Source organism: Corvus hawaiiensis, chromosome 8, assembly GCF_020740725.1.
Source record: "Corvus hawaiiensis isolate bCorHaw1 chromosome 8, bCorHaw1.pri.cur, whole genome shotgun sequence".
NCBI lineage: Eukaryota > Metazoa > Chordata > Aves > Passeriformes > Corvidae > Corvus > Corvus hawaiiensis.
In genome coordinates, this window is record NC_063220.1 from 22,542,666 (window position 1) to 22,557,787 (window position 15,122).

A 15,122-nucleotide genomic window follows, 5' to 3' on the forward strand; every position below is an offset into this window, starting at 1 on the left:
GGATTACTAGAGCTTGAAATCTGGTAAAAATATTAAACAAATAGCACAATTTCATATTAAGTTAAAATAAAGCTTTGACTGTTGCATCCTTAATTATAGCTGGTGAATATTGCTATGATGGTTGATGAAAGGTTTTTTTTTGGTGACATCCATGTCTAAGGGTCTGTTGCAATTATGAGTAAAAATGAAATCTGTACTTCTGAACAAAGATGTGTGACCAACTCGGACTTGAACAGAGATAGGATCTCATTAAACATCCATTGTCTCAAAGCTGTTGGTAAAACCTTTTGACTGAGGCAGAGCATGTCCCAGTGAACTGGTGTTTGTATCACATCATTTTCTTTGTGTTTGAATCTGCAGGGAGTGAATGCTTTTTCTTGATCTGGTTTCCTGTATGACATTGAAGTTGGATTTTAAAGTAACGTTGGAGGCTAAATCCACACAATCTGCAGTTGTTATTTGGGTACCCAGAGCGCTTAATTCACTGGCACAGTCAATCCAACTCCTCTTGTGAAAACTGTAGCCAGTCTTAAACTAAAATCAGTTTTTGTGTTGAATTCTGTTTTGAACAATAGGAATCTATGTTAGAGAGAACATCAGTTAATAAATGGAAGATTATCACAGTCTGTGGAAAGTATTGGCAATTGGAAGAGAAATAGTTTGGCGTACTTGTTTTGGCTTTCAAAGAATGTCAGTAGATTGAAAATAATACCTTGGTGACTGCTCCTGCATAGCCCATGATTATCTGGATTTTAAGACTGAGAAGTACTTTTTTACAAGAACATTGGGGGTCAAAGAAAAGGGCATGATAAAGAGCATGTGTTAAGTACAGTAATCAGATGGATCATTATTAGTTTCTGACTTCCTTAATCTCTCTTACTCTAAAACAGTATTTCCTCATCACTGCTGTTGTGAGACAAGAGCGAAGGACTGCAGAAATAACTTTTATCTGAGGACAAGGAGCTTGGCTGAAGGGAAGAACCTGCATTAACCCTGGAATTGTTGTCTCTGTCTTTTCCTCTTTGTTTTGTTGAAAGGTATCTTCTTCTCACCTGAATGAAATATATAAAAGATTCTCGGCATCTAGTTGCAGATGTAAAGAACTGGACTAGTTTTGCTCATTCTAATCACTAAGGTGGGCCTCTGTCCTGTAGTGTTCAGCAAACCTGCTGGTGGTCATGGTGCAAAAAGCTACTTGGCATTTGGCAGGAAAATCCTTATGGAGCTTCTATTTATGCATCACTTGTTTGTTTTATGTGGTCTTGCATGATTTGTGCCATTTTTGAGATCTTGCATTTTACATAAATCATCTTTACATAAATTATCCTGGAGATGGTTTTTCAGTTTAAAAGGACAGTCCCCAAACCCTTAGCTCGTGCAAGCGTGAAGAGTGAGGAGCATAGAAGTGCAAAAGGGCCATGTATTTTTCTCAGGCTCTGGAGTCAGCATGTCAAACCAGACATGCTATACAATAATTACACTGTCTTTAGGGTCATGGTTAATGCAGTGTTATAGCTCAGTTGCAGGCTTTACCCATGAACTGATGCTTGCAATTATGTGGCATTTTATAATTTTTGTTTATATTTTTTGTTTTGCTTCTCCTGGTCTTTCCTTTTGATGATGCTTGCCTGAGTGAGTTGCTCACTGGTAGAGCTGGAAGATTATTTCCTTTATTAATACTTTATTTTGCCTTTTTAACTTAATTTTCCTGCTGAGTCTATAAGTGGAAGTGGTGAACGTTCTTTCTATAATCCGGCCATTCTCATTGCCCATGTTTGTAGGAAACCTTGCTATGATGAGAGACTACAGTGGCAGAAATACATTTGAAAAGAACGTAAGTTAAGAGATGCAAAATGTCTAATGTTAGGGGATAGTTTAATCTGTCCAAAAGTCAGGGAGATTGATAGGCTCTTGCAAATTGGCCCAACACTGCTCTTCAAGTGCTTAAGTCTCTGCTGTTTTTGCTGTGCAGTTGCTGTATGAGCTGTAGCAGATAGTAATACTTGGATGTGTGCACAAAGCCAGTTTATTTTTTTCATAGAAAGCATATTGTGTGATGGCTGCTACTGCTGCCAGCTTACTGGCATTTAATGCACATACAGAGACACACACACACACACAAAATAACATCTTATCAATAAGGATCTTTATGAGGTATGTATAATTCCTTTATATATAAGTATGGTATATAAATTACATTTTTAATGTATGTAAACTTGGGGGTGATGCTCAAGTATTTTTCTACTTTGATTCAGCACTTGTGGTAGGACTTTGTCATTGACAACCTTTTGATATGTAACCTTGAAGGAAAGAACATACTACTTAGAGGTTGCTTGCAGAAAACATTCAATCTCTTGAGTGTAAAATCTCTTAAAGTGCGAGGAAATGCAGCAGAATTCTCCTTGAACCATTTGAAAGGTGGGACCTTTCTTGGACCTTGTGTAAGATCCTAAACTTACTGAAGTGCCATGACTCTGCAAGGCCATGTGGCCACAAAAGCACTGGATGAGGATGCTGTATTTTAGACTCGCAGGACTCTCAAGCCATTTTAGTTGAAGAGATAAGAAAAACTTGAACATAGTTGACCTAGTTACTTAAGTGATAGAGCGTAGTGATTATTTTAGAGCACTTAAAGGCTGAAGAAAAGATGTTCTAGACAGGCCAAGGATTAACAGTATATTGAATATTCGTAAAACTCTGCTTCCAACATAGTTATGTTAAGATAATTTGACAGTCCAATGTGTGAATGCTCAAATCACAGCTGCTCAAGGATCTGAACACTTTTTTCTTCTACCTATTACCTTGCATTTAATACACTCTGTATGTTGGACAGTGAAGTACTTTGGAATAGCACAGAAACAGTCATATGTGAAGGTGATTATACTGGAATTGCTTTGGGAAAAATTGTCAAGCACTATGTTTTCTAGGCAATGGAAACTAAGCCAACTAAGCGAGAGGCTGTGTATGTCCAGTTTACTTTCTTCCTTCACTCTGTGCAACCTTTTCTTCCCCACTGCCTCCAGCTCCTTAAATGAGTAGAAGGCTGCTGGAGGTGCTGCTGAGAGATTTGGGTGCAGGTGCAACATGAGGTTCTTGCTTTCTTGCCAGTGGTCTCTCTTTTGTTGCTTGTGTTGCGTGTAACGGGAGCCAGCTGTTAGCTCTGTTCATGTGCAGTATTGGTTCTAGTTCTACCAGGTGCACAATTAGTAAACTGTCTGCCAGTCTAAGTGGGGAATGTCAGAGGGCAGTTCAGTTTCTTTCACTGTTAATTCTTCAGCTTCCTTTAAATAAGGCATACCACATGGTCTCTTACTACCACTAATAAAAGGGCTTTTGAAATTTGGACATACCTCTTATGAGAATCTATCTCAACCTGTTCAGTATGGGCACTACTTTGCCACTGAATTAGAGACACTGGTCATTGCAACCAGAGGTAGTTTGAAACAAGAGGTTCACCTGAATTTAAATGATTGAGCAGAAGAAAAGTTTCTAAAATTAAGGAGACTAATGCATTACTGTACATTTTGTCTCACTTCGTAGTAATTGGTCAATGGAGGAAGAGAGAACAAATGTCTGTATTGTGCTAAAAGTGTGAATGTGTTTCTTTGTGTGTTTTAGTATACCATATGAAAGTCTTGGTTGCTGTAGCCCTAGTATTTTAAAACCTAGTGAAATGGTGAAGTCAGCTTTAAGGTAATCTTCCACTTTTTTTTGTTTTCGTATTTTCTTTCTCTGTGGGTACATACGTGCCCTGGAAGCGTTTAAGACTAGTGTGGGTAGAAAGTAGCACTAGAAACCGGTCAAGACAGCTATTCGTTGTAAAGTTGATATTTGTATTTACAGCATAGCCTATTATTATCATATAACATGAAATGAATAAATAATACCTATATTGTAGCAGATGCACCTTAGCAGTAGGCAGAATAGCATCAAAAATGGTCAGTAAGCTTCATTCTATACACAGAAGCATCAAATGTTTCAGGTTCTCTCTACCTTATATTTAATGCGCTATGATGTCATAATCTAAATCAAATTTTCTGAATGTTTCCCTGACTGCATATTTCCATACAACTCTTGTTCTTAGGGGAAAAACAAAACTAGGGAAAAAGACTTCTGTGCCCAAGTGAATGGAGTGAAACCATATTCACAACTCTCTTTCCCCTAGTGAAAAAAACCAAGAAAGTCTACAAAAAAGATAGGTACAAACTTAGGATAAAGGTTTCTCTGTAAGTTCCTAAAATCAAATATATGAACTTAACCTCTGTGTCAAGAACATTTGCTCAATTAAATTATATAATTCTGCTTTTCAAACCACTTGTAGACAATAATAGATATTTCTTTTCACTAGATTTTGTATGGTGAACATAAATGAGATTCTTGATGTTCAGATCTATCCCACTGACTAGAAATAACCTTCTTCATATTATAGAGTGCATTCACATCTATGCATGTTATGTAGAAAGCTAAGTGTTACTTATGCCCATCCTGTGCAGGTCTCTTGCTCTGCAAAATTTTTAAATCTGTCCTTGTCTTTTGCTACAGAGCGCTGTATGTATGTATGTATGTATTTCTTTATTTATTTTAAGGCCCTCATGTCTCTTTTAAGTGAGCATTGAAAGAAAAAGCAAATTGCTGTTGAAATTCCCTCTCTGGTGATTCCAGCTAACTCAACCACAACTAGTGTATTAAAAAGAGTAAGCAAATCTCCCCCTCTTTTCCTCCTTGGTGTCTAGGTAGTAGAGAGCTTTGACCCCAGAAAGCTTTACATGATAGACTCTTTTCAGATTGACGTGTAAGTCATGCTAAGGCTCCATGTGTAAACTTGACAGTACCTCTCTGTGCTTGACATTGTAACTTTAAGATTTGATATTATTTAAATATACTAAAGTGTACCCTGTATCAAACTGCAGGTGCTGCTACACTTCTATTACAGCATGGTAACACTTGCCTTGTAAAAACTCTGAGGCTTGGGAAAGAGTTAAGCAAAGCAGCCAGAAACGGTTTTCAGCTTTTACTTTGCAGATACAACCTTTTAAGCATACCTACATTTACCTGCAATGGCAATCGTTTTGCATTTTAATGACAAATCAAGTATGCTAACTTGCATTTGAAACGAAAGTGCCTTAAATGTCTCTGGCTGTCAGAATGAGATGTTAGGAGCTTGATGAAAAGAGAACAAAGAAGACAAAGTATGAAGCCTAGATACAGAGCAAAATGAAATAAAACCTTGTATGGCCTGTCAGGGGTGTCAGTTGATATTCCTATCTAAAGCACATTATAGTATTACTTTGCAGCTCATAGCTTACTCATCTGTCTTTTTTAATTCATCACATTCTAGCCCACATCTTTTAAGTCCCATGTGTCAACAATGGAAGAAATCTGTTAATTGACAAATGAGTGTCACAAATGTGAATTGGTGCCTTTACATCAGAGGCAGGTAGTCTCTGTTGTTTTTTGTCGGCTCTATTATTGGCATAAGCCAGTGTAAGACATCTGTCTTTGCCAGAATGAGAGATGACAGCCAAAGAAGGGCTGTCATTGTTTTAGTGCATGTTCATTCTGCTGAGATACTGTATAAAGATAAAATGTCAGTTAAAAGAATATGAAAAACTATCGGGAGGAAGTCCTTAAATTACTTGGGAAGGGGATCTGGGAATTGGTGCCAGAATTGAAATCCAAACGTTCCAGTTTGCATCTATCACATCAATTTAAAAATAATACTTTCTGAGTAACTGGGTCAGTTTATAAGGCATTTAGGAAAACGTTATGTTGTGTTGGCATAATTAGCTCATAAGATGGAAGAGAAAACATACCTTCACAGGATATGAGTTTATTACAAGTTCATTTTTCAAACATGTATAGAATTGTCTCAATAAAAATATGCTATGTAGCATCCCTAGTGTTGATTTGCATCTGTTTTGAAATATTGAAATTGCTCTGTTCCAATTTCTTTTTCTGTTATAGTTCTATTTTAGATTGATGAATAACATAATGAAATAAAAAGCATAGCCAGCTGTGAGTTGATGAGACAATTAATAGGAAGAAAATTATTAACATAGTTTCAGGGTGTCTAGGGGGTGTACAGTATACAAAAGTTACTCCCAAATCACTAAATCCCTTTATTGCAATAAATGATTTTTAATATTGGATAGCACAAAAGAGAGGAGGAAAATGTTTTAATGGAGGTGGTAGAAAGGGGGAATAGAATTAAAATGTCATAAGAGGCTGCCTTTTTGCTTTTTACTTTATAACAAAAGTCCTAAGAAAGGTAGATTGGCACTTTTATCTTCAGCAGCCCTTACAACCAACCCTGTGCTGTACAGGACACTCACTGTGTAACCCCCTCCTTCCCAAATGATCTGTCACTTGGTTTCTAAATGACCTTGTCTGAACTTCAGGCATTTCACAATCTGGTGAGGGACTAACTCTAGATCTGTAGTGAGGCTGACTGAGTTGATGTTTCAAGAGGGATGTCTCTGAACAGCAATTTATTAAAAGTCTTAAAGTTACTTGGGTTTTGCATTTGAAATAGAGCTGTCAATATAGCAAATCTTAGATGTTCTGAATTCTGATACTACTTAATATAGGTAGAATTGTCATTCATAACTTTGTAGGATTTCTTTGTTAGTTTTCTTTTTTTTTTTTTTTAAACTTTCTTCTAGCAACTAATTGAGTAGCAGAAAAAAATATCAAACTGATGCTCTTTTTCCCCTTCCCACCATCTAATGTGGGGTTCTCAAATTTTTTTTATCTGTGACTACTCTGTTTATCTCAAAGTATCTCCTGGCTCTCTTATTTCAGTCCATGGTTAATGTCAGTTGTAAAATTAGTTTTAATTATTGAGACCAGTAACAGAGTTAAATACTTCTAATAGGTGCTAGTAATTTTATGAGTCTTCTGCATCTTAGGGTCTAAAAAGCTAAGAATGAGTAGTGTGCAGCTTCTTTTAAGAAATATTGCTGCTCTGTAAGTAGATTTCCTATAGAATGAATACTAAGAGAGAAGGTGTTTTTTCTCTTGAAGGCCTACTTTATTTTTTAATTTAAAAAGCTAGTCTTTTCAAACTTCTTTGGAATTTATTTTGCTAGGTAGTATTTTAAAATATTATAATCCATGAAAACTAAGAAGTGTTTGCTGCTTGTATACAAAGGTTTGTGAGCCTTGGATACCTGTAAGTTTTTAGTGAAAGCTTTGTTTTTTCATTTCCAGCCTTCACTACTGGTTCTAAGTAGGTGTTTAAATTTCCAGTCAAAAGCCATGCTGTTGGTATCTGAAGTGCCAGATGTGTCTTCTCAGGCAGTTTTTCATCACGTGCTTTGAAGTTCAGCTTCCTTTGAGAAGTAGAAAGACAACACTGCCTCCATTTTACAGATGGCAAAACTGAGTTGTGAGGAGGCCTTGTTGAGTAACTATACATGCCAAACATAATTATCAGCTCTTCACACCAACTTGCATAAACCACCTCTGCGTGGGGGAAGAAGTAATGGCTGACACCTGTCCACTTACCAGATCTGAAATGATCCTAGAGATAGGTTATTCTCATGTGTTACTTGGCTGCATTTTGTATTATCTGATAGTGGAAGTATCATAAGGTGATGATGCAGCAGAGGCTAAAAAGAAAGGATACATTATAGACTTAGAAGAAATTTTTGTTTCCTTTTGGTTGAATGGTATATAATTATAAAAATAACAAAGATAACAGCAAAAAAGAGGTGGGCTAAGACTGTGTCTTCTACTGTTGATGGACATCCTTCCTTTTCTAACTAAAAATTAAGAGATGGTCAGTAAGGATAAGTAGTAGTACCAGATCTGGTCTCTCTAAGAGAACTGAATGAATTTCTTCATGAGAATTCATACACAGGACATACAGTTGGAGTTAATTAATTTACTGTCCTGTTTCATACCCAGTGCTTGCAGCAAGATGCCGTGAAGAGACTGGAGAAAACATTCAGCTTGTGGAATTCTGCTTTGGGAGCATGTGTTTGTATGACAGTATTATCACTGTTCAATTAACTCTAGAAAGGGAAGATGCAGGAATTTGACTACAGAAATGTACATGTGTGCTCTCATACCCTCTGGGTGATTCCCCTCCCGACTGCCAGCTGTCATGCAGAATCTGAAACAGACAAAAATTTATTGGGTAGTATTTAGAAACATGTCAGCGGTAATGACTGGATCTCTGATTTCAATTATCACCTACTAAATTTAGGCTAATGTAGTGCATTTGTAGACCTGTTGAGTGCACTTGACATCATGTTTAAAATATTTGAAACTGCACTGGTTTTTAATATCATATGTTGACCACTTTCTTTTTCCTACTCGCATCTGGTGCATGGCAGCAGACATCCCATGTGACCTATAAAAACTTCAGTTGTGCTAGTTTGAGTTTCTTTTTCTTCTTCAGATTATATTTCGTCAGAGAAGAAGAAAGTAGTCTGAGACTACAATTAGTTTAATGAAACACTGCTCTGAGATCTGTAATTCACCCTTTTTTCCCCCCCATACAATCAGTGTGTAAATAGCATTTTAAGCTTTATGCCTATTGTTTGGCTTTAATTTTTCATTGAAAATCCTTGGTCACTTGAGTGCTCCTAAAGCTATTTTAATAATAAATTACCTATAGTCACTATTTTTATGTAGAATGCCTGGTTGATATTTCAGGTGGAATCTGATTATACACCATTTCTTTTGTTATATTAGCAGAGATTAATGTTTAAATCCAAATTACTGAGTTCTGCTTTGCTTACTTTGTAAACATTTTATGTGCTATTATTTTAGGACTATTGAAGGGGATTATTTAAAAACAAAATTTCCTTTTCCAAGTACTGCAATACTTTGTTGGAGTGCTGCAAAACAGTTTTCTGTCTTCTGATCTTGTACTCCTTCCATATCCATCTTCCTTATACATATTTAATATGTATAGCATGTATTAAATTTATATGCTGATGTTTGCAACTCTGAACTTGCCTTCTAACTATTGAAATAGTAACTGTTGAAGTAATTTGTTTGGTAGTACTCAGGAGTACTAATCATCACAGCTTTTGGTTTGTGTCTCCCTGTTTTTGTGAAAATATTGCAAGCTTTCAAAGTTACATCCACATCTGCATGCAACTAATAGAAGAAATAAAGTAGTCTCCAACTATACATAGGCTACTTTGAGTAAGTTTATTGTCCACATCTTGATAGCTGCATAAGCAAACTTGGGGAATTTTGTAAGAATAAATCTCCTCCTTTATATCAAAATCCCAGCCTGCCTATACTAATTTTGCTTTGTTGTGGTTTCTCATTTCTGGGAGTATATTTTTCAGTAGTATTTTTAGTAGTGGTTAGCAGGTTCTTTTCCTGCCTAATGCTTCCAGACATCCTTTAAATGACTTGAGAATAACAATCTCAAGGTTGTTTTAAACTAAAATTATTATTAAAAAAACCCTGAGCATGTTACCTATGTAATACAAGATACAATAGCAGAAGCTTTCAAATTGGGTGTTGGAAACATTCCTACTGGGAGAGGAAACAAATCTTGAAGATGGAATTTCAGTAAAGTTGTATGTAGACCTTCTGGTGAAATGTGCAAGGATGTACAGTCCTACTGATGATCTGTCACTTCCAGAATTTCTAGAAGTGTCTTGGATGGTAAGTTTCAGGAATAGTTTCCTCTGATGCTTATTTTCTGGGGATTTTGTTTTAGTTTTGGTGTGGAAATTGTCTATGATTCCTTAGAAATTCTCCAAGCCAAGCATGGATGCATCCAGTAGTTGCAAGGGGTCTACCTGGTGGCTTCATGATGTTATCAAAGTTACCATGGAAAGGATCAATGTTTACTATCCTGATTTAAGCTTGTCCAGTTTAAGCCTAAAACTCATAACTGATCACAAGTCACAAAAAATGCCTATGTAATTTTATTACATCTAGCCTATACATAATCTGTATTTATCTTCCTTTAATAGAGATGTTTTTCTTAATGGAGGATCCACTCAATGTGAGCCTAATGTTGTTTTTATTTTTCCTTGGATATTTGAAAAATGAAACCTGAAAGGCCTGAGAAATTTCAACATAGGAATTTCAATCATAAACTAAGAACAGTCTTAAGTTTTGAATAGCTTGCAGAACTGGTTTTGCTCTGTTGTATATTTCTTTAGTAGTCTGAGATCTTCTGATTTGTAGATTCTGTCCTGTGCCATCAGTTCTAACAGGCTTTGTTGCTCCTACCAGACTGCTGTGATACTGGGAGTGTGCAGGGTGGGTATTTCAGTTGTTAGGTTTGATATGTGTTAATGAATAGTATATTAGTTTGCACATACAGGGGACTTCTGTGCTGCTCTACTTTGCTAACTTTTCTGATTGCTCTGTACTCAGTTCTTCTCAAATCACTCCTGTGCTGCCTGACTGCTACCTTGGATGACCCAGTGATGGACAGTTGTGTTGGTTTCCGCTTTATTTCTACAAATCCTTCTATTCTGTGTGACTGCAAAAATGTTTCCTCTGCTTCCAGGTATCTTATCTCACATGATAATGTAGTGCCTACCAACCATATGTTTCTACAGCACATAACTGTACTTTGGCCTTTTCTTTAAGTCAATGGGACAGTTACTGCTTTCAGTACCTCAGGGTGGAACTTCTTCACAAATATGTATTATTCTTTATTGCATGTCTGTTGTAGATGGTGCATCTGCTGTCTGTTTGCGATGTCAGAAGAGTCATCCTTGAAAACTAGAGAGGGAAAATTAGCATGTTGCTATTCTTTCCTTGTTAAAGCTGATAGGCCTAATATAATAAAAGAGCATGTTATGGTCATGAACTTTAAACTAGGAGGCTCAGGAATGATATTGCATGAGCAGACAGAGTATGTTTTATATATCTGTAGAGGACAAAGGTAAATGCTGTGGTGTTTACTATAATTCATAAGCCCCATCAGAAATAAAAGTCTTGAAGTGTATTAAACTTAAGCCTTATGTTAAGAGCTTTTTTCTATTTTCTTGTTGTTTCTCATGAAAGCTTCATCAACTATCATAGTCCTTTAAAGCGATTTCTGTGTAATAATCAGAGGTCATTGTGGAGAATTGTAATCAGAATAAAAGCAAATTTATATTTTGTGGACAAATTATAATTAGTTGACTAAGAAGAAGCAAAAAGCAGTACACAGTCTAATAAAAGCCAAAAAGAAGGGGCAAAAGTAGAGGAAGTTGTATGCTTGTCTTTGTTATTAACATGTGGCTTCCTTTCAGTTCATGACTTCTGTCACACAGTGCTGTCTTTCTATTGAATGGTCTCCTGGCATAGATGACATTAATTCTTGTTTTAAATATGAACAGTTTACCTCACTGAATAGGAAATAAGATTATAACGAAGGAAGTTCTTGTTTGGAAAGAGTAGAAAGTTGATCCTGATACTGTCTTTGCATTTTGATAACCCTTTGTGATGCTTTCTCATTGCATGACTCCTACAGAAGGGTGGTGGTGGGTTATGTCTTAGGAACAAAAAGACCCTTTTCTGCCAAAGTTGGAAGATGGTTTTGGCTCTTCTATTTTTTTTAATTATTGTTATTTAAAATTTTTTTTCTTCCTCCCCTCCTTCAGAGAAGTCCAAGAAAACTGCTGGCTCTGATAGAAGATGAAAATAAGATTTATGGTGACATCATGTATTACCCAAGCAAATCTGTTTTGTGAAAGATTGTTTTTTATGGTGTTGAAATAAACAATCAGTGAATCGTTTTTGAAGGAGTATTGGTTTGGATTCTTCTTTTTTTTACCACCATGGCCCCACCCCTGCTTTTCCTTTTCTACTATGTCTGTCTTCTGGGACCTTATGTTGATGCTAGCTTACAAATGGTTGTTAAATTGTCTTCAGTCCTTAAACATAGCTGCTTCATGTGGGTTGATGTAATGCAAGAATAATCTCTGCTGTGACACTAGAGGCCATACCCAGCTATAGCAGATACTGATTTTTCTGGCTCCCACAACATTTCATTGCAAATTCCATTTAGAGGTAATAAGTTTCCTTTGCTGAGGAACTGTAGGAGCAGCATCTACTAAGTTGGGTTTACTAAGAAGTTGGGTTGTTTTCAAACAGTATTCCATTTGTAGATATCTGACTTAGTTAAACTGAGCTTTGACTATTGAACACTCTGGATGTGACCAGTCACAGTATTTGTTGAGATGATATTTTCTGCAGCAGCAGAGAAGAAAGCAGGAGAATAAAATATTGACAATACTCCCAACATTGAATCAGTTAAAAAGAAACCTATCTGGGAAAGTTAGGTGGATCACACTAGTTTTACAGATAATTCTAGGCAGTAAGGATGAAAAGGAGGTGAGTTAGTTATGTGAGTGGCTGGAAAGATGTGATGGCTTAGCGTAAGTCTTAGACTGTCAGTTCAGCAAACTGATCAGTCCAAATACCAATATCTTGGCTGAGACACTGGGGGAGCTGGGACACCAAGCATCTCTTGGCTGCTGGGTATACAAATGACTCCAGAGAGAGGGATGTAAACCTTGTAAAACCTTTTCCTTTGAAGTTAGGTAAAATACGGACTTCTATGACTGCTTAATTAAGTTCTTTCAATTTGTTGTAATTGTTAACTCCAAGGAAATACAAAATACACAGAACCAATTGTGGCGATCTCTAAATTGGCACTTAATAAATGATGCTTGATCCTTCCATAGTGAATAATAGTTAGCCAACTGCACTCTGCCTAGTGTCTGAGGACCCAATGCATCCTTTTTTACTAAAGGAAAAATAGCATAGCTAAAAATAGCTGTTTATACAACATGTCTGTGCTAAAAACCCCTCAAACCAATGGTACAACCATTGTGCCAACAGTACAAAGCTGACTGTGATGAATTCCAAATGACCTATCCCTTGTTTTGTGAATTTTTGTTTCCTTGTTGTGTAGATTGGACCTTTGATATAAAGTAAATATTTAAACATTTTTTTCTCTTACCTACCCTTCTGAATATACTGTGTGTGCATTTTCCTTTTCAGCTAATGCTGTTGTGTGGAGGAGGGGCAAGGTTTGCAGTGGCACACAGCTTTTTCAGAAGATAGTGTGAAACTTGGGAGTTCTGTGTTGTATCAGGCAAGATGCTTCCAATGAGTTTGTATGAAGTGTTTTGCCACTGTAAAAACATAGGAAGTGGAAGGTTCAGCTATCCCCACAAAAGCAAAATCTGGAGCCTCACTGGTCTGTGGAAGTGTTGCCCACGAGCAAGACAGGGGCTTCTGGCTCACGGTGAATTCTGAGCTTGTTCAGTGCAATGCATTGAATCTCTTGTCCTGCCTCTGCCAGGAGTCAGTGCTTTGCAGGGAGCTAAGAGTTAATGTATCTTATTTCTGTACAAAGTGAATGCTGCCATGTGATTTGGAGTCCTATCCTTCATTTCCCCTTACTTTGAGCAGTGGTATACTGTATCTTATGTTGTAATTCTTGAAAAGTCATCGTGATTGATTTTTATTTAATATATGCTAGGCCTCAACCTTTCCTCAGTTTCCTTTTAACCTTGTCAGATTTCTCGCTGGTATTCCTCCTTCTATTTTGAAACCATTAAACTCCTGTAATATAAACTGATTTACACCTCAGCTTTGGTAAGTATTTTTGAGAAACATGGAGAAACTGATGCATGCAGAAAATGTTGGGGTTTTTTGGGGCAGGGGAAGGAGACCTTGAATGTTCTGGGCAGAGCTGTGAAGATGGAGTCCTTGCAAACTCACAGTCATCTTGTAAGTTATTCAACATAATCTGTATGAAGACTACAGCAAAGTTGTTAAGGATTCTTTCATTATCTATAGAAATCATATACTAGCATAGCAGTACTACCTATCTATATAGTATATATATCTATGTATACTGTGATGTAGACTGTCGTGGCCCCTGAAAAGATGACTGTTTTTTTCTCCAGTTAAATGACAGTCATATAGCATGCACTTAACCATGTTCTTAATTGTTTTGTAATACAGGAGTGGAATTGATGTCCTCATGTGCTTTGCTGAGTCAAGGTCTTGGTGGATTCCTGTACTCATGTTTCATGCTGTTAACTCTCTACCGATGTTCTTTCTGTTAATAGTGATAAAGTCACAAAGCAATTATACTCCCACAAGCTGTCCTTTAATAACCGTTGTCATTTGTCAAAGTGCATTAGGCCCTTGCATATTTTTACAGAGAAGCTCTTGGTCTTCATGAACTAATAGAGTGTTCTGATGTGCCAGCTCATCTTCCTTGCCAAATTGCTGTTGGTTCAGAGGGGAGCTCACTTCAGTTTAAAGAAATATCTTACACCTCTTTACTTTAAACCAAAAGATTTTCAAACAAGATTAAAATCTTAGTTAGCAGCAATCAACAAATGGTGCTGATTTGAACCATCTCAGCCTTCCAGTCTGGTAAAATTTAGATTTTAAGCTTTTCAATTATCTTTGGATGTGAATGTAACTTGTATTAAACTAGAAAAGGCATAATGATTGTCATATGATAAACTGTGGTAGTCTTTTCATAAGCACATATTTATGATGTTACACCTCCGTGAGTATTTTGGGACTTAGGATACTGCTGTTTATACTACAAAGGTGTAACTCAGTGTGATCCTGTCTTCTTCACTTATTTTGCTTCTTAAATAAGTGTTATAACTGCAAGCAGTCAAGGTATATTCCTCCCTGTAATTTGACAGCAAGAAGTAGATATTTGGGGTTGAAATGTTCTTGGGTAACGTGCTGTAGAGGAAACTACACGAGAGCGAAAGAGAGCAACTCCCTGTAAAAGCATTTGATATTTTGTGAACAGTCTAGCATTAAGGATTAAAAGATATGATAATACTATTGCAGTTGCGATAATTTAAGCATATAAACTTCCCTCCAGTCCTGACAACCTCTTCATCAGATAGAGAGCTGTGATGCTTAGAGTACATACTGCATCAGGGATTGCTTTCTCCTAGGTAAAAAATGTTGAAGTCTGGTGGATCGCTGTTACTTTGTAGATGTGTACACACCTCAGTTCTTGGGTACACATTGAGACAGATGAAGTATGTAGAAGCCAGTCAAACATGCCTTGCTGACCTCTGACTGGAGCTGGGATTTATCAATATGTAGAGTTTGTAATAAAAGTAGGCTGTTACCTTTTGAAATGTGCAAATGTA

General features: G+C 36.7%; 1 protein-coding gene and 1 long non-coding RNA gene across 3 annotated transcripts in view; both read left to right on the plus strand.

The window, feature by feature from the left end:
* LRMDA (leucine rich melanocyte differentiation associated) overlaps positions 1-15,122 on the plus strand; it is a 641,405-nt gene that overhangs the window by 38,253 nt on the left and 588,030 nt on the right. The gene's annotated exons all lie outside the window — the stretch shown is intronic.
* Positions 1,142-11,711, plus strand: LOC125329108. Its single transcript, XR_007205043.1, has 2 exons — positions 1,142-10,492; positions 11,577-11,711. It is a non-coding gene; the product is annotated as an uncharacterized LOC125329108 (long non-coding RNA).